This window comes from Manis pentadactyla, chromosome 7, assembly GCF_030020395.1.
Source record: "Manis pentadactyla isolate mManPen7 chromosome 7, mManPen7.hap1, whole genome shotgun sequence".
NCBI lineage: Eukaryota > Metazoa > Chordata > Mammalia > Pholidota > Manidae > Manis > Manis pentadactyla.
In genome coordinates, this window is record NC_080025.1 from 48570662 (window position 1) to 48594103 (window position 23442).

The following is a 23442-nucleotide window of genomic DNA, read 5'->3' on the forward strand; positions in this document are numbered from 1 at the left end:
GCTGAGTGCCCCAGCCGTCCTGCCCACCCTTCAGAGGAGGAGGAGGAAGCTGTGTGAGGAGGTGATGCTATAGGAAGAAGGCAGTGCTTTCCCAAGCTTCCCAAGAAGGCTTCCCTTGACTAACGTCTCCTCCAGCACCTGGAAGAGTAGCTGGCACAGAGTAAAAGTTCGGAGCTATTTGTTGAATAACCAGGTCTCAGAGTCCGGCTCTCTTTCACATGACTGTTTTCAGATGTTCCCAGGTGGAGGGAGATATGTAGATCTCTTCCCCTTTAATCTAAGTCCAGGGTGAGTAAAGTCCATGGAAGGGAGCATGGTAGGTGAGTGATGTTGACACAGGCAGAAGTTCTTTCCAAGGGTTCTAGTAGCATAGACTCCTTTCTCCAGCAAACAGACAAATCTACGCTGGGGAAGGGCCCGGGCCAGACTCAGCCTCTGCATCGGGGCAGGATGGACGTCGTCATCTGCGCAGCATCGCCAATGACCCCTGTTAATGCCAGATCTTTTTTTCCTCACCACCCAGAGTGACTGTGGGTGATGTAACAAGACACCAAGAAGCATGGTAGAAACCTCAGTATGCACATTTTTTTCCAAATTCATAACGAGATCTATGGATGGAAAATATATAGATCAAAATGCAAATTAAACCAGTAAAATGTCATTATCACAAAGGCAATAGGCATCTATGCAATAATCGGAAATAGTGGTAACAATGGAAATACCTCAGTTATACCATGTGGGATTTGGAAGTGAAAGAAAACTCAAACTCAAAATCTCTATAACAAATATCAATAAGCAAACAAACACAAATAAAAAACAAATGAACAAATCATATTTGTGGACAGTAGTAGAAAGTCTGGAACAACACAGGCCTTAATTACATTTTACAATAATTTACAGTGGCCCAGCTTTTTGCATATCAGGCATCTCAATGTACTAAATCTCTCCAGCCACTTGAATCAAAATCACTGTTACTGTCTCCACTTTGCACATGGTAGGCACTGAAGGCATAGCACGACATACCCCAAGGTCATGGGTGCTCAGATGTCACTCATTAACTCGTGAGTTAAAAATAGGCACAGGCCAATATTGTAGAAAATGACCTAACACTGAAATCATGTTTGTCTGGCCCTATCATGGGACTGTGCCCTTTGAATAAGATACCTACTCTCTACTTCAAACTGACCTAGGGTTCCTGACACTGGCTTTGTGAACTAGCATTGTTTTTTGCCTTGGGTTAAGCTTTGATCCTGCCTAGACTGGCACTTGGGTGACCCAATTTTGATGGTTCTCAAGGTCCTCCATTAATTGCTGGTCCTCCCTCTCCTGGGCTTGAACGTAACCAGAAGACACACAGCTACCCAGTTCTAAATTCTCTGCCTTTTCTACTACATCCTCCTGCTGCCCTGAGAGGGTCATCTGCCAGTGATCATTTAATGCTACTTGTTTACAAGTTTAATGAAGACGGCCATTCCTAAGTCACATGATCTAGCATATCATGTGAATGTTGCAATTCTGAATGGGCAGCTGAAATTAAGTAATTATTCATTTAACTAATACATTCATTCATGTAAAATCTATTAGAAGCTTATTTCACTCCAGGTACCTGGTCAGTTCTGAGATCACAGAGATGAATAACTGCTGTCCTTTACCTTAGGCATTTTATACTCAATCCACATAATTTATGATTTCTGGTATTTTTCTGGAAGTCGTTAGTACTTCCTCTTTGTCCTCTTGCTGACAATTGTGATTTCTCAGCCTGCTTGTTGAATATATAATTATTCTGCCTGAATATTCACGGAATTAGCTCCCTCAGCACACCCTGGGACACACTGAGTAAGTGGGGGAACCTGAGGGGAGCCTGTTGGATCATTCAGAAGAACAGTTTCTTACAAATATTGCTGGACAGATATGATCCAATCACCATACTAAAGTCCATATTCCCAATTTTATAGGTTAAAACCTGCTGCTCTCTCATTATTGTCCTTAAAACCACCAGTGAAGTTTGACATGAAGCCTTACACTTCTCACTGTGATGCACTGAGCAGAGTTGCTGGAAGTGGCCAGGTAGGCTCATGTTTCATTGTCTGGATAATAGGACAGCTGGGAGGAGATGCTCAATGCACAGGATGGGGTACCTTCTTTGGAGGACCACAATAAAGCTTGGTTTCCCTGGAACCAGGGCCTCTCTCCCTCTTGTGATGGGGAAACTATACTTTCTCATGGATCCCAGCTGTGGGGTTTTTTTCACGCAAATTGCTGACACCAAATGCAGATTGCATGGTATAAGCACCTCCTTAACACCCTCTTTCAAAGATGTCAACTCAGGCTTCTCCTATAGAAAAGGAGACTGTGGGAGAGGTCAGCTACATGTCCTTCTGTCCAGGAAGCATTGCCAGTCGCCCCAGACTGAGTTAGACTCCCTTTCAGGGAGCTACTATACCTTCCATCCTTGTATGACTCTGGCATGTATCATAGTATATGGGAATTACAAGTTCACTTCTTGGCATCCTCCCCATTGATAAGTTCCACAAGTGCTGTGACTGTGGTTAGGTGACCACTGACTCCCAAAGGCCTAATACAGTGTCTGTCTTGTGGAAAATGCTCAATTAAGTTTTGAATCAACTATAAAGGCAACACACCATCGTGTTTCACATGTGGAATCTACGTACAATGGCCTCTTGCCAGCTGAGCTGCCTTGGGCAAAGTTAACCTCTTGTGCATCAGGCCCCTCATCTGGAAGGTAAGCTCAGTAACAGTAATCATCTCCTGGTGTTGCTGGATACATAAATTATTAGAAAGAATGATTTAAGGAAAACACAGCACTCAGTTCATGCAAGGAAGGTGAGCTACTTAAGGTGGAATGGCCTACAGAGGAGGGAATCGGAGAGAAAAGGAGCGATAGCCAGTAGTGAACCACCTGAAGCATGGGATTATCTCCAGTTCTATAAATGAATACATTTCCTTATCACTAAGTCAATTTTATATGGATTCTCTATTAATCTATCTGACTCACTGAGTACTCAAACTTGTTAAAATTGTCAATCTTATGGTCACGAGATTAAACTTTCTATAATTTAATTAGTATGTCTCTGAAAAGTTAGTGAGACTACACATCTTCACATTTCCCAATTACTCATTTTTGTTCATCTTTGGTGAATTTTAATTTTTGTTCTACGACAATTTTCCTATTTGAGTATGTGTCTATTTTACAGATTCTTTTTGATGTGTGGGTGTACATACACAGGTATGTGTTCTAGATTACAATATGTTTCTGTTTTTTTTTTTCTCCCAGCTTTGTTGATGTATAGTTGGCATATAAAATTGTAAGCTGTTTAAAGTATACAGCATATAATGTGAGATATATATATTGAAAGGATTCTCCCTATTGAGTTAATTAATCCATCCATCACATCACATATTTACTTTTTTTTTTTTTGGTGAGAATACTCAATTTCTACTCCATTAGCAAATTTCAATTTTACAATACAATGTTATCAATTATAGTCGCCATGTTTTACATTATATCATAGACCTTATTCATCTTTTCATCTTATAATTAAAAGTTTGTACCCTCTTAAACAACCTCTTCCAACTTTCCCCATCTTCCAATCCCTGGAAACCACTCTTTTACTCTCTGTTTAGTTACACTTAAAAAAATTTTAGATTCCACATATAAGTGAGACCATGCAGTGTTTGTCTTTCTCTGACATATTTCACTTGGTATAATGCCCCCTAGGTTCTTCCATGTTGTCTCAAATGGCAAGATTCCCTTCTTTGTAAAGGTTGAGTGATATCCATTTTATAAATCACCTCTTCATTCTTCTGGCAATGGACACAGGTTGTTTACATACCTCGCCTATTCCTTGGAATAATGCCACAATGAACATGGAAGTACAGATATCTCTTTGAGAAAGGGATTTTACAACCTTTATATATATACCTAGAAGTGGAATTGCTGAATCATATTGTAGCTCTATTTTAACTTTCTTGGGGAACTGCTTTCCACAGTGGCTATACCAGTTTATATTCCCCCAACAGTGTTTACAAGGTTTCCTTTTTCTCCACATTGTCACCACTAATCTCTTGTCTTTTTGATGACAGCCATTCTAACAGGTGTGAGGTGATTTCTCATTGTGGTTTTGATTTGCATTTCCTTAAGGAATAATGATGTTGGGCACCTTTTCATACATCTGTTGGACATGTGTATGTCTTCTTTGGAGAAATGTCTATTCAAGTCATTTGCCCATTTTTTAATTGGGTTGTTTTTTTGCTATTGATTTGCATGAGTTCCTTATATATTATGAATATTATTGCTTTACAGGATATGTGGGCTGCAAATATTTTCTCTCATTCTGGAAGAAACCTTTTCATTGTGTTAATAGTTTTCTTTGCTGAGCAGAAGATTTTTTTTCAGTTTGATGTCATCTCATTTATTTTGCTTTTGTTGCCTTTGCTTTTGGTATCAAATCTAAAAAATCATTGGCAAGAGGAATGCCAAGGAACTTATCCCCATGTTTTCTTCTAAGTGTTTTAATGTTCAGGTTTTACATTAAAGTCTTAATCCATTTGGAGTTTTTTTGTGTGTATGATGTAAGCTAGGTATACAATTTCATTCTTTTGCATGTAGCTGCCAGTCTACCCACCACCATTTATTGAAGAGACTATCCTTTCTCCATTCTATATTTTTGGCTTCTTTGTCAAAATGTAACTGACTATGTATGTATAGGCTTATTTCTGGGCTCTCTGTTTTGTTCCATTCATCTATGTATCTGTTTTTGTGCCAATACTATACTGTTTTGATTACTGCAGCTTTGTAATATAGTTTGAAATCAGAAAGTGTGATGCCTCCAGCTTTGTTCTTTTTCAAGATTGCTTTGGCTATTTTTTTTTTTTGCAGTTCCATACAATTTTAGGATAGTTTTTTCTATTTCCACAAAAAATGCCTTTGGAATTTTGCACTGTATTTCAGTGTAGAATGGCCATTTAAAAAATTAACTCTTCCAATCCATTAGCATGGAATATCTTTCCATTTATTTGTTTTTTCTTCAGTTTCTTTCATCAGCATTTTACAGTTGTCAGTGTACAGATCTTTCACCTGCTTGGTTAAATTTATTCCTAAGTATTTATTTATTTACTTTTTGCCCATGTGATGCTATTGTAAATGGGAATATTTTCCTAATTTCTATTGCTGATAGTTTGTTGTTGGTGCATAGAATCTCAATTTTTCTGTTAAATCGTCTATAAAGTTCTTCTCTAAGTCAACAAGTCTGTAGCTTAGTTCTTTATTATTTATGACATAATTTATCATGCTATTTTAACGTAATGGAGTCATAGTTTTTCAAGGATTTTATCGCTTTTGTGGTCTCATTTAAAAAATCTCATCCTTGAAATTACAAATATATTCTATATATTGTTCTAAGAATTTAAAAGCTTTTCTTTTCAAATTTAGTCTTCTATAACACATCTTGAACTTATTTTGGGTATGGTGTCATTGATGTAATTTTATTGTTTCTATTTGGAAAACCAGTTGTCTCAATGTGATTTAATAAATGAATTCCTCTCTTTGCATGATTTATAATGCTTCTGCTATTGTATGCCAAGAGCCCATTCTTTTATGGGCCTATTTCTGTTTTGTTGATTTATTTCTCTATCCCTACAGCATCTTCATATTGTCTTAATTAATGTAGTTTATATTTAATATAGCTCATAAATACGCCTTTATATTTGGTAAGTCAAGTCATCTTACTTGTTTCTTTGTTTAAATTTTTATTGTCTTTTTAGATTAATGCATTTTTAACTAAGATATGCATTTTTAAAAATCAAGGTTAAATTCACGTAAGTTTCACCATTTTACCCATTTGGAAGTATACAGTTCAGTGGTTTTGTTACATTTGTAATGTTGTGTAACTATCTGCATCACCTAATGCCCAAATATTTTCATTACCTCAAAAATATACCCTGTACCTGTTAAGAAATTGCTTCTCATTTCCTTCTCTCCCAGTCTATGGCAACCATTACCATACTTTCTGTCTCTATGGATTTGCCTGTTCTGAACATTTCATATAAATAGAATCACAGAGGAAGTATTGTTTTGTGCCTGGGCTCTTTTATTTAGCATAAAAATTTCAAGTTTTGCTTATGATATAGCATGTAGGAGTATTCCTTCCTTTTCATGACAGAACAATATTCCATTGTATTATTATATCAACTTTTGTTTATTCAATCATCAGTTAATGGCCATTTGAGTTGTCTCCACTGTTTGGTTGTTATGAATAATGGTGCTTTGAAAAATTATGTACAAGTTGTCACTTGGTCATTTTTTTCAATTCTCTTGGGTTTATATCTATAGGTGCAATTGCTAGGTCAAATGGCAATTCCATGTTCAACTTCTTGAGGAGCCATATTTTTGTCCTTGCCTATCCCATTTTGCACTTCCACCAGTGATGTATCAGGGTTTCAGTTTCTTCAAATTCTTGTCAACATTTATTAGTTTCTGTGTTTTATAGCTATTCTAATGAGACTTATGTGATATCACTGTAATTTTGATTCAGACTTACCTAATGACTGTAATAAGTATCTTTTTTATGTGCTTCATGGCTACCTGTACACCTTTTTTGGAGAATTTTTTTAAGTCCTTTGCCCATTTTTAAATTAAGCTGATTGTCTTTTAATTGAGTTGTAATAGTTGATTATGTAAACTGGACACTAAACTGTATTCAGGTATCTGATTTGCAAATATTTTCACCCATTCTGTGAGTTGCCTTTTCATGTTCTTGGTGGTGTCTTTTGATGTAAAATGTTGAACATTTGATGCAGTTCACTTACCTACTTTTTTTTCTTGCTTGTGCTTTTGGTGTCGTATTTATAAAAACATTGCCTAAACCAAGATCACAAATATTCATACCTGTGGGGTGAATCCTCCAACTTTGCTCTTCTTTCTCAGGACTGTTTTGTCATAAGGTCTTTTACCATTCCATATGTATTTAGGATAATCTGGTCCATTTCTTCATAAAAGGTAGCTAGAATTTTGATAGTGAATAAATATGAGGAATAGTGCTATCTTAATACTTCATGAATCTGGACATCTTTCCATTTAATTTCTTTCAACAATGCTTTGTAGTTTCTTGTATACTACTCTTCCACCTCTTTAAAAAAATTCAATTATAAGTATTTTATTATTTTTTATGCTATTATAAGTGGAAATTGCACATTTTCCTTCTTAATTTGCTCATTGCATTACATAGAACTGCAAATTTTGCATGTTACTATTTTGTCTTGCAATGGTGTTGAGCTCACTTATTTGCTTGAATTGTTTTTTTTGTGTGTATCATTCATGTATGTATATATATATATATATATATATATATATGTATATATATGTATGTTTTCTGTTAAATGGGATAGTTTTACTTTTTCCTTTACAATTTGAATGCCTTCTATTTTTTTTCTTCCCTAATTTCCTAACTAGTACAATATTTAATAAAAGTAACAAGAATGGAAATCCTGGTCTTATTGCTCTAAGGAGGGTAAGCTTTCAGTATTTCACCCTTAAGTATGATGTTAGCTGTACACTTTTTGTAAATGCCCTTATCAGTTTGAGAAAGATCCCTTGGAGTGAGACTTTTTTATATCAGTTAAAATGATGGTATGTTTTTTCTTCATTCTATAAATATTAATGTGGTATATTAAATTGGATTATTTTTGTTGAACTACTTTGTATTCCTTGGATAAATCCCACTTGGTCACTGTAATGGTTCATTTTATGTATTAACTTGGCTAGGCCATGGTATCCAGATGTTTGCACAAACATCAGTCTGGATGTTACTATGAAAGTTTTTTTAGAGGGCATTAACATTTCAATCAGTAAACTGTGACTAAAGCAAATTACCCACCATAATGAGGGGGGCCCTGATTCAGTCAAGTGACGGTCTTTAAAAAACAAGACTGAAGTCCACCAACTAAGAGAGAATTCTGCTTCCAGACGGCCTTTGGACTCGAGATGCAAAATTAACTCTTCCCTTGGTCTCCAGCCTGCCAGCCTACCCTGCAGATTTTTGACTTCCTAGCCTACATAATCAAATAGATGAGCCAACTCCTTAAAATAAATTTCCCATTTTCTATGTGTACATATATTCTATTGGTCTGCCTCGCTGGAAAATATTGACTTAAACATTCATGGTTTAGAATCTTTTAGTAAGTTACTAGGTCCATTGTTGAGGATTTGTGCACCTATATTCACTGGGATATTGGTCTATAGTTTTCTTATCTTTTAATATTGTTGCCTAGCTTTGGTGTTAGGGTAAAACTGGGTTCATAGAATGAGCCGAAAATGGTGTTTCTTTTTCTGTTTCAGAGGAGTTTGAAAATAACTGGTGTTAATTCTTCTTTAAATGTTTGGTACAAGTTGTCACCTGCAGCTATAAATTTCCCTCTGATCACTGCTTTCACTACATCCCATATATCTCTTGTAAAATTTTCTTTGGTTTTTGGGATTAATGTTCTAGGAATGTCTGCTGGTCTAACTTGTTTACAGTGCTGTTCAAGTCCTCTATTTTCTTATTTGTTGCCTGTCTGGTTGTCTATCCAATATTGAAAGTTGCATATTGAAATCTCCAACTATTACTGGAGATCTATTTCTCTTTTCAATTCTGTCAGTGTTTATTTCATGTATTTAGGACTTTGTTATTTGATTTATGTATGTTTATAATTGTTATATCTTCTTGATAAATTAAACCTTTTATCACAAAATATCCTTTTTCTCTGAAAATTTTGTTTTAAAGTCTATTTTTACTGATATTAGTATAGCTACTTCAGCTCTCGTGGGCTCTGTTTTCATGGAATCTCTTTTGTCACTTTACATTTATCCTATCCTATGTCTTTCAATCCAAAGTGAGTCTTTTTTAAAATAGCGTACAGTTTGATTCTGGTTTTTGTTGTTGTTGTCACATTTGGCAGTGTTCTTTATTTCTTGTTGTGGCTTTGGGTTAGTATCTCATGTCCTTTGATTTTATCCTGAAGGACTTTCTTTAGCAATACTTGTTATGCAGGTGTGCTAGCCATGAACTTGATCATATTTTGTTAATCTGGAAATGTCTTATTTTCTCTTTCATTTTTGAAGGGAACATTTTTTTTCTTCAGATGTAGAAAGCTTGCATGACAGGTTTTTTTTTTTTACATTTTGAATATAATGTTCTACCATGTTTTTCCCTTCATAGTTATGAGATAGCAGCTTTTAATCTTATTGAGGGTCCCTTGTATGTGATGTGTCACTTTTGTCTGGTGATAGTTTAATTATGTGTTTTGGGGGTGGATCTTCTTGATTTATCTTACAGTTTACTGAGATTCTTGAATGTGTAAATTAATGTATTTCATCAGTTTTGGGAACTCTGTGGCCAGTATTTCTTTAAATATTCTTTCTGTCCCTTTTCTCTCCTTTGATACTGGAACTTCCCATTTTTACATATGTCGGAATGCCTGGTGGTGCTCTACAGGTCTCAGACAGGCTCTTCCCTTTTTATTTTCTTTCTGTCTGTTCCTCAAACTGTGTAATATCAGTTGATCTTTTCTTACATTTTTTAATTCTTTCTTCAGTCTCTTGCATCTGTTACTGAACTCCTCTAGTGAATTTTTCATGTCAGCTATTTTTCTTCCCTTTTACAATATCTATCTCTTTATAGCTTTAAAAACAGAAATTTTCATGATGTGTGTATTTATTGATATGATTTTTCTATTGGTGAGACATTACTCTTTAGTTCTTCAGACGTGGTTTTCTTTTTAGTTCATTAAACATGTTTTAAATAGCTGTCTTAGGGTTTTTGTAAAAATCTACTATATGGACTTCCTCAGGCACAATTTCTTTGGTTGCCTTTTTCCTGTTCTTCTTTATTTGCTTGCCTCATAATACTTTACTAAAAACTGCACATTTTTAACATCACAGCATAGCAACTCTGGAAATGAGAATCTCCCTTCTTTTCCTCAAGTGCTGGTTGCCTCTTCTTACTGTAGTTATTTTGTTTTCTCATGACTTTTTTGAATGACTTTTGTAGACTGTATTCTTTGTTGTGTGTGATCACGTTAGTTGGTGATTATCTTAAATGCCTGGAGTCCCCAGAAACAAAAATCAAACAAACAAAACTCTCTCCCCTTCTTTGGAGAAGGCCTCTGTGCTTCTGCTGGGCATGCCCTCAGTACTCACTCAAGGGAATTATAACTCTGCCTTAGCCTGCACTCCCTGCTTTCACAGCCTCCCAGCTTAGTGCCCTCTCTGGGCTTTCCTGGGCATGTGCATGGCCTTCAGATTCCTGGAAATGTCAAAGCTTTCAAAGAGCTATTTCCCAAAGCTTTTTATTCCCAGCCTTTTCTCCCAAAATTTTAGTTAATTTATTCTTATCCATTGCCCTAAACAGCAGTGACTAAAGCATTTGCCTGTAAGTGTTTTTGACAAATATCCACTGGGTAATGGTTTCAGCACTAGGTGAGTTCTTCTGAGTTAGGCAAGACAAAGGCGAGCCTTTCAGGCTAGTTTTCAAAGGAGTCACCAGATAGGTCAAAACAAATAATTCTAAGTCTTTGTGAATGAAGCCCATTCTGCTGCCACTGGTACTGGTCTGGGAAAGTGGGCTGCTGATAAGCTGGGAGGCTGAGAATAAGGCTTGGGTGTGTTCATTAACCACAAAGTTTAGTGTTCATACAGAGATTCAGTGATTTTTCCTGGATAAATGTTCACCTGGTTGAGAGAGTGAACAAGATAGAAGCACAATCTTTTGGTAACCAAATCTCAGATTCCCGTCTCTTTGTTTTGTTCTACTTACTTGAAGTGCATCACTATATCCAGCCACATAAAGGGATATGAATACACAAAGCCTTGTAAACCAGGAGGATCACTGGGATCCATGCTTCCCGTGCTAGGCTAGGTCTCTTCATTTAGTTCCATTTTGATTTAATATTCTTTCCCATACTTAACATTTTTTCTTTCCATTTTTCAGACTGGATACTTTCTACTGGAACCTGGGTAGTTTCTGAATGTCTAATCAGAAATAGTGCTGTTTATGTTGTGTCCTTTTGTTAAATCTATCTTATGAGTTCTTTATTTCAAATAGTATGTTTTTTCTTTCCCAGAATTATCATTTGATTATTTTTATAGATTACATTTCTCAATAGAAATTTTCCATTTTTTTTCAAGTAATTTTATCCATTTTCTCTATTTCCTTGAACATATGAATTATAACTATTTTAAAGCCTTTTCCAGCTACTTTCAAAATCTGGGTAGCCTGTGGATCTGTTTGTATTATTTGCTTTTTCCCTCTGCAATAAGTTATATATTCCTGTGTTTCAAAGTAAGTAGTAATTTTTAGAATGACATTTGTTATGTATTTGGAAATTCTGAAGCCTCCTGGTAATAATATTCTTCTAAAGCAGGCTAGACCTTCCCTTCATTGGGAGGGTGACAAAAGGTCATTTCATTCAGTTGGAGATTTCCTTTCCTGGAAATGGGGCTGCCTTCCTGGCGAGGCCATCCCCATGGGCCTTCCAGGGCTTGCATCGGAGGCTGTGGTTTCCACAGGGACACTGCTTGGGCCAGCTGAATTCCAACCTCTGTCTTGCCTAACTACCAAAAGCTCTTCTAACTTGTCTTCTAACCACTTGTAGATCACCCTAAAAGTTCTGCATCCATTCCTCTGTCTTCCTGGAAAATCTTCTCTCGAGGGTCTCTCCAATGTCTGCTCAAGCATCACTTCTGGGCCCCCACACCAGAATCTCTAGGTATAAGCTTGCTCACTTCCCCCTTTCTTGTGTGCATACGGTGTGATGTTTGGATGGGTTTATTGTTTAAATGTGTTATTGTTTATTATAAAAAGTGAGGACCCCACTCCAATCTCTATTGCAATCTCCTTCAGATTGGGCGCCACTCCGTCTTCCTCACTGCCCTCTCTCCCCAGGCTCGGGGTGGTGCCTGGCACATGGCAGGGAAGAAATACACAAATTTTTCCAAGGTCTGTTTGTCACATGAAATGAAAAGTCCACAGCTGCCTTATAAGCTTATAAGACCCGGCCTGTGGAAACTTGGGACGATTTCCAAAAGCGGGTAAAAGTCGGGCTATCCAAAGCTGCCCCGTGGAGAACTAGGGGAAAACAGAGCATTCCAGGCAGAGGGAAGAAGCTTCAAGAAGACTTAGATACAGAGAAGGTTAGACTTTTCCTTATGATTCCTACAAGCCTGTTAAAATGCCTAGAACAAAGGGGGGTGTGTGAGTTACTTGCTGTACTGACAGGCTGAAAATAAAATTCTAAATCAAGGGAAACTATTAAAAAGAGAATCCCTTGAAAGTGTAAATCCAGGGCCATTTCAAAATCTCTTTTATTTCCAATCTTCATGGAGGACATTTTGCTGTTGCTGTTTGTTTTATTTTTTTGTTTACAACTTGTGGAAAATTGTAATTTACAGGACTGTTGATCCACCAGTGAGCATTTGCTGAAAGTCACATAAATTACAAGGCCTAAAAGCATGGGGAAGACATGTAACATAAAATTGCCTGTACGTCTTTGAGGTTAAAACAGTTCTTCTGTATGTCCAGGTGGTCCACCGAAGGGGACAGACAGCCAGGGTTGGAGGGGCATCTTGGTGGGGCCTGAGGGGTGATCTGGCTTCCCTCCACTGGGCTGAGCATCGAAAATGGGTCAGGAATGTATACGTGGAAACCAACAGTATCCAAGTTATTTAGAGGGAATTTTCTTGACTCAAAGCTTAACGTTTGCTACAGTTACAATTATGAACACTAATGATGCTCTATGAGATCCAGCTGAAAGAGATCCTCTTTCTCTGGATTTCTGGACCACATGGCACTTTTCTATTGCACATGAAGGTCACAGCATGTCCCAGTGCTTCACAGTAAATTTGTCTAATGGCGTTTGTCCCTACACCTTGCCAAGGAAGACCACCTTTGTGCTGTTTGCTTTCCAACTCTGATTGAGACCTGGTTGAGGAGGTTGGTATTTGAGAACAATAAGGACAGAGCAGGCCAGCCATCTCTTTCCCCATCTACTGCAGGCAGTTTTCTATCTTTTGAATTTCACTTACTCTGCCTCCCGTTCCTTTAACCTCAACAAGTCACTGGCACCATTTTTCTGAGTGTTCTGTTATTCTTGTAACCTCAGCTTTTCTTGGAAGTTAAGAAGGGTAAAGTCACATCTCTGAACTTTTGCACAATTGCTACCAAAGACATTTGTCATAGGCTTGCCAGTGGGCTGGTGTGAGGTCCCAGGATTAAACTGCATTTGGAATTTATAAGCATGGTGAGAAGAGGTTCATTTTAAGATCATAAATTTACTTTTGAGTCTTTGTTCTGGCACTTGGGAGGTGTAGAGTTTTGAGCAGTTGTAATTAGTCTCCCACAGCCTCAGCTTTTCCATTGTAAAATGGCAATCTGGTGGTACTGGACTGGTGGAGTATTGTCAGTGTTACTGAGAGCTTATCTCTAGACTTGGAAAGCTTATTGCTGTTTATCACTGCACAGCTCTCACAGCAGGTTTTCAGAACATTTTTGATTATTGCTCACAAGTTTACCTGCTAAATTGTATCAATGAAGTTCAATAACTTGTGATGTTTTGCCTTTGCTTCTAGGTTACTCAGAGCTGCTTTAACAGCTGCTGTGGATATTGTCAGTTTGTTTCCACATGCTAACTATACTAACATAAATTTTGGTGTATGTTACCTCTTTTATATTTTCTTTAAAATTCCTATCTAGCAGATGTGAACATTTCTCTAATCCTTTTAAATGTGGTAAGAATATACCCTGTGGATGACAAATCATTTTATTAAGAAATTTGGGTTGTGAATGTTACATATCCAGTAAATACAATACGGTGATAGTCACCATTAGCCTCCGTCCACTTGGTGAATCCTGGAAATGGAAGTTCAGATGTGAATTTATAGTGTATTCTGGCTTTAAATCACAAGGTTATCAGATTAGATTGGTTTGCAACTAGAGACAATAGACCTGGAAGAAAACTTTTAAATTATTGAGTGAACACAATGGCTGTATAGAGGGGAAACAGACCAGGAAAGTGAGGTGACGCGAGGTCACTTAGCGGAAATGCTCCTCGGCAAACCACTGCCCTTGCATCCCACCCCCTGGCTGATGTCCACGCATCTGTCTACACCTGTTCCTCCCTCCAGTCATTTAGCAGGTGTCCCAGATATCTACTGTAGCATGGTAAGCAGCCCCAAGGCCTAGTGGGGCAAAGTGGCACCTTTTCTATGGGCCTCCAGGTTCTGTAGGTCAGGACTTTGGTTAGAGTGTGGTGTGGTTGGTTTTTCCTCATCCATCATGTCTGGGGCTTCAGCCAGGAAGATTCAACAGCTAGGGGTAATGCAAAGTGACTGGGACTAGCATTATGTGGAGAATTCTCTCAATTGACTGGTACCAGGGGTGGGTAACTCAGTGTTTGGACTGGAGCGTCTACGCAGACTTCTACACACCCCTGCAGCTTCAGGCATGGCCGTCTTGGGGTGATCAGACTCCTCAAATAATGGTTCAGGGCTCCAAGGGCTAGATTTTCAGTGAGTCTGAGGGGGGAGCTGCATGGTCTTCAATGACCAGTGTCGAGCGGAGCATAGCTTCACCTCTATATACCCCAGAGGTCAAATAACCACATGCTCTCCCCAGTTCAAGGAGAGAGGACAGGGACTCCATATCTTGATGAGAAGAGTAACATGCATTAAAACTGCCATAAAGGTATTTGTTGAGAGCATTTTATGTGGCAGACAACAGGCTCTTCTTGGGGAGACAAAGATGGATGAGGCACATTCTCTATCTTCAAAGAGCTCCCGATCTATAAAGAAGCAAAAACAGTTTGGGCTCCAAGGTCCTACCTGAATTCATCTATGACACCACAGCAATTCATACTTTGATTGTTCAACAGAGATAGTGAATGAATTAATGAAACAGAGTAGAGACTACAGAAACAGACCAAAGACTATATGGAATTTTGATAAATGGTGATAGTGTCTTGAGAGCTCATTGTTCAAAGAAAGGACTGTCTAATATGTGGAACGAGAAAATGTATTTCTGCATGGAATTTATGAAATAGATGCCTACCTCCCACCATAGAAAAAATTAAGTCCAGATGCATCAAGGACTTAGATTCAAAAGCAAAGCTTTAAAACTGGTGGAGGCAATGTAGATGAAAATCATTCCGACCTTGGGGTTGAGAAGGATTTCTTAGCAAGACACCAAAAACACTAATCATAAAAGAAGTGATTGATGAAGTCCACCCCTTTGAAATTAAAAACATCTGCTTATTACAAACTTATAAAAAGTGAAAAAAAGCAGAAATCAGGGAGAAGATATTTGTAATACATATAATTGAAATGCAATCACTATCATTTATCTATCTACCTATGTATGTATCTATCATCTATCATCTATCTGTCATGTACAAATAAAAAAGAAAAAGACAAACCACCCAATAGAAAAATGGACAAAAGACAAACCCAGAAAATCACTAAAGAGAGAAACATGAAAAGACCATAAACAAAATAATGAAAGAGTGTCTGCAGTCATTTGTGATTCTGAATGTGTAAATCAAACTGCTGTGAGATACCATTTTAAAGTGATTTGATTGACAGGTATCAACGTGTAAGGCAGTACAGATATGGATCTGAGGAACTTCCACCAAGGGTATAAATTGATGCAACTTTGGAAAATAATGGGACATTTTATTAAAGGTCCTGTCTGTCAATGCTGTTCTTCTCCAGTGCACCAAGTTTTGGCCCCACTAAATGATGAGACATTAGGTTGATGCTGAAGAAGGAAAGGTCTTTGCTGTCAAAGGCAATTTCAAAGAGAATTAGGGATGAATTATGAAAATCAGGCCCTTGTTCCATCAAAATTAAAATCCTATTTTCAGTTTGCTTCTTAAAAGCAAGCCAACCAACAAGATGGCAATGATAGTATCTGTAACTTCAAACCTCTGTTTACCCCTAATCTATGATGGGACTTACATATTACAGGTTTTAAAGTGACCACTGAGGGCAAAGAAAGAGGTGGGTGTCTGCTCCAGATTCTGAGAAGTGGTCCCTCTGTTTTGTAGGTAGACATGTAGCTGAGGGATCAGTAAAGCCTGCAGGGAGGGGAGGTCTGTGGATAAGGGGAAGTTGCTGGACCATGACTTTAATTAGCCTGAGCAAATGAATTCCATCAAAGGAAACACAGAATTCAAACTGCGTCCAGATAACTGTAGGCCTTGGGACAAATGAGGCTGAGTCAAGGAGGACGACCTTTCTCTGTCCTCATTATTTCTTATCATATGTGAACTGCAGTTCTCTGTGTTTCTAAGCCCATTTTTATAACAAGCTTACATAAAATTCCTCAGCATAACTTATCTCTCCGAACTTCATCCGCCCAGGATGATGCCGGGAGCTGGCACACACCAATGTTTGGACGGTGTCCCCCCTGGTCTCAAGTGGGCTGAGGGCGCATGCATGTGAAGCCTCAAGCCTGACACCCCCACCTCAGGAAGGCTGATGTGATCTTTCCGGGGTAGACCACGTTGCCCTCCTGGTCCTCTGAGGCTAGAGACGGTGAAGTCTGAGGAGGATGTCATTCTCCGGTCCATCCCAGCTGTGGTGGCAGCCAGCCTTCACTGACCTCTGACCCAGGGGCAAGGGTGGGCCTGCTGGGGTGCAGGTGCCCCTCCGGTCTTCTGCCCTGGTGAGTTTGAGCTTGGCCTTGTGGCTGGGAGGGGCCTGTGTCCCCTTGGGGCTCCCTTTCCTGTGAAGGACACTAATGATAAGCATTCTGTTCTCTCTTTCTGCCACACCCACTCATATCCACCCACTCACACACCCTCACTCACACACCCACCCATACCCACTCACCCACTCACATCCACCTACATTCACTCACTCACACCCACCCACTCACACACCCCCACTCACCCCCACCCACTCACACCCACTCACACATCTCCACTCACCCACTCACACCCACCCACACTCTTTCACTCACACTCATTCAATCAAAATACCAGGTCCCAGTGAGGATTTGAAGAGGGGATATGACAGGTGGTAACTGGGGGCTCTCCCTGAGCTGTGACATTATGACTGGAGGTGCAGTGAGGCCACAGTGCCTGTGATGAGGAACCTCGAGAAGAGCATGCTAGGCGGACACCAAGAGGTCCCTGGGCTGCACTGGGCCTTCAGACAGAAGGGGCATTGGTCATGGGCGGCAGGGGCCGGCAGGGGGGAATAGGCAGATTAAGGCGGCGCTCTGCGATCCAAACAAGAATTTTAGTTTTATGTTAAACGAGATGGAAGGCTCAAAGGTGGGAGAGTCAGGGTGTGGTTTCCATTCGTGAGGACTCTTGGGGGCGTCGTCTACGGGCAGCAAGAAGTTCCCCCCGCAGGGGTCTGAGGTCAGCCACGGGTGTTCCACGGCGTGAAAGAGGACAGTGGTGGCAGAAGGAGGAGGAGGGGAGCCCTGAGGTGACTGTCAGATCTGCAGGGCCCGTGCGGCTGCCCAGGGACGGAGGCAGGAGAGGCGGGAGGGGGCAACGGGCCCCGGGGTGGGGGGGGGCAGCTGCCGACAAGCACTGGCACCCAGATGGGAGAGAGGCCCGGGAGAGGGCGCGGTGGGGGTGAGGGCCTGGGGACCACCAGCAAGCTGAGACCTCAGTGAATTGGGTTTTTCTGGAGAAGTTACCTGGAAGGATTTGAATTAGTTGTGAAAAAGAAATTTGTTTGTGACTACAATCTTGAAGATTCTGTAATTACTGTAGAATGATACATGTTAGTATAATATAATACATATTATATGATTTGTATATGACATCTATGATATATATCATGAATATAACTATAAAATGACATAATTCAATAATACATACTATAATAGAAACGTGATATAACGTGATCTCCTACAGTGTTTAGTGAGAGTGACCCTACGGGACGACCAAGGGAGGTGTGTGCGGGGACGGGAAGGAAAGGCCCCAGTGTGGGCGTTGGGTGGATTCTTCACAGAGGGTGTGGGAGCCCAGGACTGGGCACACAGTGGCCCAAGGCTCTCAGTAGACAGGGAAGGAGGAGGAGGACAAGGAGAAAGGGCTGTAAGCGCTGCCGGACCCTGTTACTGCTGCTATGGTACAACTTCCAGTTTGGAAAAGCCACTCAAGGATAATCCTTCAAAAGGGGTACACGGGCTCTGTGAATGCTCAGGGCCCCGTGAGTGCCTGGGGCCACGTGAACTCCCTTCCTTTCTTCTCATGCTCTTTCTATCTCTTCCCCCCACCATTGACAGTAGAACTGGAAGGCTGAGAGGCCACTCAGGAGACAGGCACAATATTGCAGGTGAGAGACGATGGCAACTCCAGCCAGGGTCGCTCCCCTGTGGCAGAGTGGACGACAGAGACACGGAGCACAGGAATGTGGGATGTGGTTGTCACCTCAGTGCTTTTATGACTGAGCAGGCCAAGAAGTGTGGCTCCCACGTCTGGCCCCAAGAAATGCTTGTGTGGTCTGCCATCCCTTGGGACGGAAGAGGCAGAGGCTTGGGCTCGACAGGGCAGCTGGTACACCCCATTTAAGGCACTCTGCTTAGGGGTTCAGGAGCATGCATGGGAACAGGATGTTGGACTTCTAGCTGTGTGGTGAAGGACGAAGAGATCTGAGCTGCGGGCATTGGACAACCATCAGCATAAGAGTCAGGGAAGTCATGGGATGGAGGAGAGCCTGCTTGGAGAGGGGCAGTGGGTTGAGAGCACTGGCAGAGCTGCAGTACCCATCACTTCTGGGGGAGCAGGAGTGGGAGCAGCGGGGTCTGTATGGAAGATGATTGCTCAGACCCCTGCTATGGCGATGCTGTCAGGATCTCCCACTGGCTGGACTGGTGGACCAGGGAAACTGGTGGACTCTGATGTTGTGCTGGAAGAAAGCATGCTCTTGTTCAAAAACTGACTCCACCCAACTTGCCATTTGTCCCTGGACAACTCAATCTACCCAGTCAATCTTCCCACATCTGTGAAATGGGGATAATATCCAAAATAACCCCCAAAGCCTTAGTGAAGATGGAATGTGGCAGTGGACACCTGGAAAGGTTTGAAAAGGGCAGTAGGCCTGCCTCTAACCAAAGTAGCTTGTCTTTCTTAGGAGGCAGTAATCTCTAAGTTAGAATGAGTTAATGCTTAATGAATACTGACTTAATACTGTGTGTATGTGTGTGTATATAACTTATTTCTGCCTCTAATAAACTGGTGGACATGCTTGGGCACATATGAAATTCACTGTATATATGAGTTCGCTGTCTGACGGGCAGAATTGCTCCATGGCTTCCAGATTGCACCTTTTAAAAGAGGGGGCCATGTGGCACTTTGTGTCACACAGATAAGGAAAGGGAATCAAAATCCTGCTCCAAGGTGAATGCAGAGATTAATGGGGATCTTGGCTGTGTCCACCCCAACCTTTGCCCCGCACAGTTCCTTCCCTTCTATCAAGCAAGTTACAGAAGTTTCTGGAGTCAGTTTTCTTAAATGAAGTTGTTGGACTTTGGCATATTAAGATTTATAAAGTCTGAGTTATATTATAATAACATAACTAAATTAATCAAATTAATTTCTTTCTGGAGAAAACTGGAGTGTTATGTTCACAATTGGGATTTTGAACCAAACAGGAATAAATGAGCATTAGTGTTCTGCTACTGCCTTAGCTGTATGGTGTGTGAAGAGTGGTCACTTCTTTTATTCCTTTTATGTGTATGTGGTGGTTAACTGTAACTCCTGGGGGTAATCCTGGGGGAAAATACCTTTGAAATGTAAATCAGCCAAGGGAGAAATAAAGTGGGAGAAACCTGTTTATTGCTTACAAGTAGTCAACTTCTGCTTGTCTGTGTCTCTTATGACTGACCCGCTGCAGAAAAAGGGACCCCACCCACCCTCTTGGGTCCAGATATGCCTTCCCTTCCCCTTGTAATTACCTATTGATATGGAGATGGACTACTTCTCTCCACCCCTTGGAAACACCTATTGATATGGAGATGCACTAAGGCCAGGCAAGAGATTCTGTAAATATTGCTATTTTACCCACACTAATGATGCCTTCTCAAGGTTTGCAGAGAATTAAAATGAGATGATGTTATATAATGCAATAGCATAGGGCCTGACATAGCATTCTTCCTTGGTTTGATGAAGCTGTACGAATATGAACAGAGCATGCCCACGCTGGTCCAAGCCGGGCATGGAAAACACCCAGGTAAACTGCATCACTGCTCTCAGAAAGGCCACAGCCATGAGAAGGAAGGACGTCCTGCCTTTTGGGACAACGTGGATGAACCTGGAGGGCATTATGCCAAGTGAAATGTTGGCAGAGAAAGACAAATCCTGTGTATCACTTACATGTGGTATCAAAAAAAGCTGCCCTCAGAGAAGCAGAGCGGAGCAGTGGCTTCCAGGGCCTCCAGGGGGCAGGAGCTGCAGGAAGAGGTTGGTTGAAGGGCAAACTTTCAATTTCAAGATGAGTAAGCTCTGGGGATCCAATGTACCCTATGGGACTGTACTTAGCAATACTGTGTTGTATCCTTGAAAACTGGATCTGGGAAGAGAGTAGATCTGAATTGTCCTCACTACAAAAAAGGAATGGTAATTATGTGACAGGATAGAGGTATTAGCTAACTCTGGGGTAGTAACTATATTGTAATATATAAATCTATAAAATCAACATAGTGTATGCTTAAACTTACATGAAGTTATGTGTCAATTATACCTCAGTGAAGCTGGAAAATAAATAACTTACTTATTTTTAAAAAAGCCACAGTGTAATTGGGGAGTGGGCCCTGAGCCTGGGGAATATGTAGAGATAACTCCAGTGTGATGTGATGGGCACCAGATGACACGGTGCTGCACCATGGCAGGGCAGCCAGCAGGGTTCCACCCAAATCCAAGCCTCTTCGTGAAAGAATTCCACATCTGCTCCTTTATTTCCAGGAGGCAGTGACCCATTAAGATGTGTTATTCTGGAATGATCCTCCTTCCCATACAAAATCACTTACACAGATGTGCCCCAAACTGCCTGATGGCCAGGAAGTGCTCAGGGCAGAACACGACCCTACAAGGTTATCCATCATCTAGCTTTTGTTCAGTAAACACCAACAGGGACAGAGAAGGAATTCATTTCCTTCAAGCATAACTTATAAAAACCCATTTTCTCCTACATACTCTACCAAAAATATTTACAATAAGGATTAACCAAAAATATTTGCAATACTTTGAGCTTCTGGTGCAGGACAAGAATTGATGATGTAGTTATAATAGTGGATGCCGTGGTGAGCAGGTCAGCTTCTTGCAGGGGCCTGACTCTGCCTGGTCTGTGGTTTTGCACTGTCAGCCATTACAAGCCTGTTGGGCTCTAGCACCTGTTCATCTGAAGCGGCAATGGCATCAGCCTCTGTAGAGCTGTTGGAAATGTAATAATCTAGTGCAGCTGCTACAGCAGAGTGTTTATTACTAGTCAGCATGTTTTTACTCCAATCCTGGACTGTGATTAATTTGCAACCTAGAATTTCTTCCTCAAGGGAGATGTGCATGTTTGCTATTGGTTGCTCATGGTAATGGGCTTCTGGGATTCAATGATTGCTATTTATATATTCTAAGTTTATTGCTTTAAGGGCTGGGGCTTTTGACAGCATAGTTTATCATTTAATACAGTCCTCACGTGGCATGTTGGACAAGTTTCCTTTTGGGTTTCTGCTTGTGCTGAACAACCATCCTTTTCAATGGAAAAAGGTGATTCTTAATGGACTCCGTTTTCCTTCCAGAAAACTCTGAGGGAAATCGGCAGCCCCTCACCACCTGTAACCCTGGTAGCACACATGCCCTCTCTGTCATTAAAGAAAGTTACAGTGACTTCATACTACTTCCCATTTTTATTTTTTAACTTGTCCTGAGTTTTACTCTGTTTAATTTTTTTGTTATAGGGTAATATATATATTTCTTTAAGCCTTCTGAGATACTTTTAGGAATGAGGCAAGGGGAAAAAACTGGAAGTTGGAATTGTGTTCAGCGTGATGCCATTTTTGTCATTGCTGATGACTGTGATTACACTGAGTTCCTTATGGCCCATATCTGAGAGAGTATTTAACCATCAAAGTAAATGTCATAACCCTTTTGCATGGTGTTATTGAATGAATTGTGTCTCCCCCAAATTCATATGTTGAAGCCTTAACCCCCCAGTGTGACTGTATTTGGAGGAGGGGCCTTTAAGGAAATAACTAAGGTTAAATGAGGTCATAAGGGTGGATCCTAATGCAATAGGACTGGTGGACTGATAAAAAGAAAGAGACCCAGAGATCTCTCTCTCTCCCTCTCTGTCTCCACCATGTGAGGATGGTGAGCAAGCCACTGTCTACAAGCCAGCAAGAGGTCTCCTCGCCAGAACTCAGCCCTGCTGACACTTTGGTTTGGGACGTCCAGCCTCCAGAACCATGAGAAACAAACGTCTGTTGTTCAGGCCACTCAGCCAGTGACTTGGTTATGGTGGCCCTACCAGACTAACACAGATGTTTTCGGTTTTTCAAACTGAGTCCATAGTTTTCAGGGAGTTATGGTTTTTGATGACTCTCACTATAGAAAACATGTACGAAATAAGCTAACTTCATAACATTTTCACTGCTAGGAAAATTTTGTAATCTTTATTTTTATAAAGATTATGAAATCTTTTAACTAGATTTTAAAACAATCTTTAACTAGATTGTTAAATGCTCCAGATGTCAAATATCTATTTGAGCCATCTGAATGCCTTGGAAAATAAATAGAATACAATTTCAAAACTAAATATGAGGTAGAAGTACACATTTTTCAAGAAAATTTGGGGTCCTGACTCTTATTTCTCCCAGTTATTCTGCAGCTTTTAACTCACATCCTGTGGAATCCGGAGCTCCTGCAAAGATTTTTATTTGAAACCCAGTTATCTGGAGAATGCTTAATTTTTCTGCAAACACTAAAATGCCCCCCTGCCCCGCCACAGGCACTTACTCACACATGGACCAGTATAAAATTCCAGGGCTAACTTGGTCCTGGACTAACAGTATGTTACACTTATTATTTCTTTAAATGACAAGTTTGCATGTCACATGTTAATTTCACAATATTTTGCAGGTAATTTTTGAACTAACTGTGAATTGAGTGCTTTTTGTTTGACATATATTTACTACCAGTTCTTTTCAGGTGGGAGGAGCTGGTTACAGCAGAAATGTTTTGAAGTATACACTGTCTCAGTGCAACACCTTTAAAGTGTAGTTCCTTAGTATCTGTAAAATAAAGAAGAAATCCAACAAGTTACTTTTAGTAATTTATTCTCTGGTTTTTCTCACATATATTTGAAAAGCTATCCATAAACATGTTCCTCAGAGCATTGCTTGCAATAGTCAGAGCCTGGAATAAAGGAACATGGCC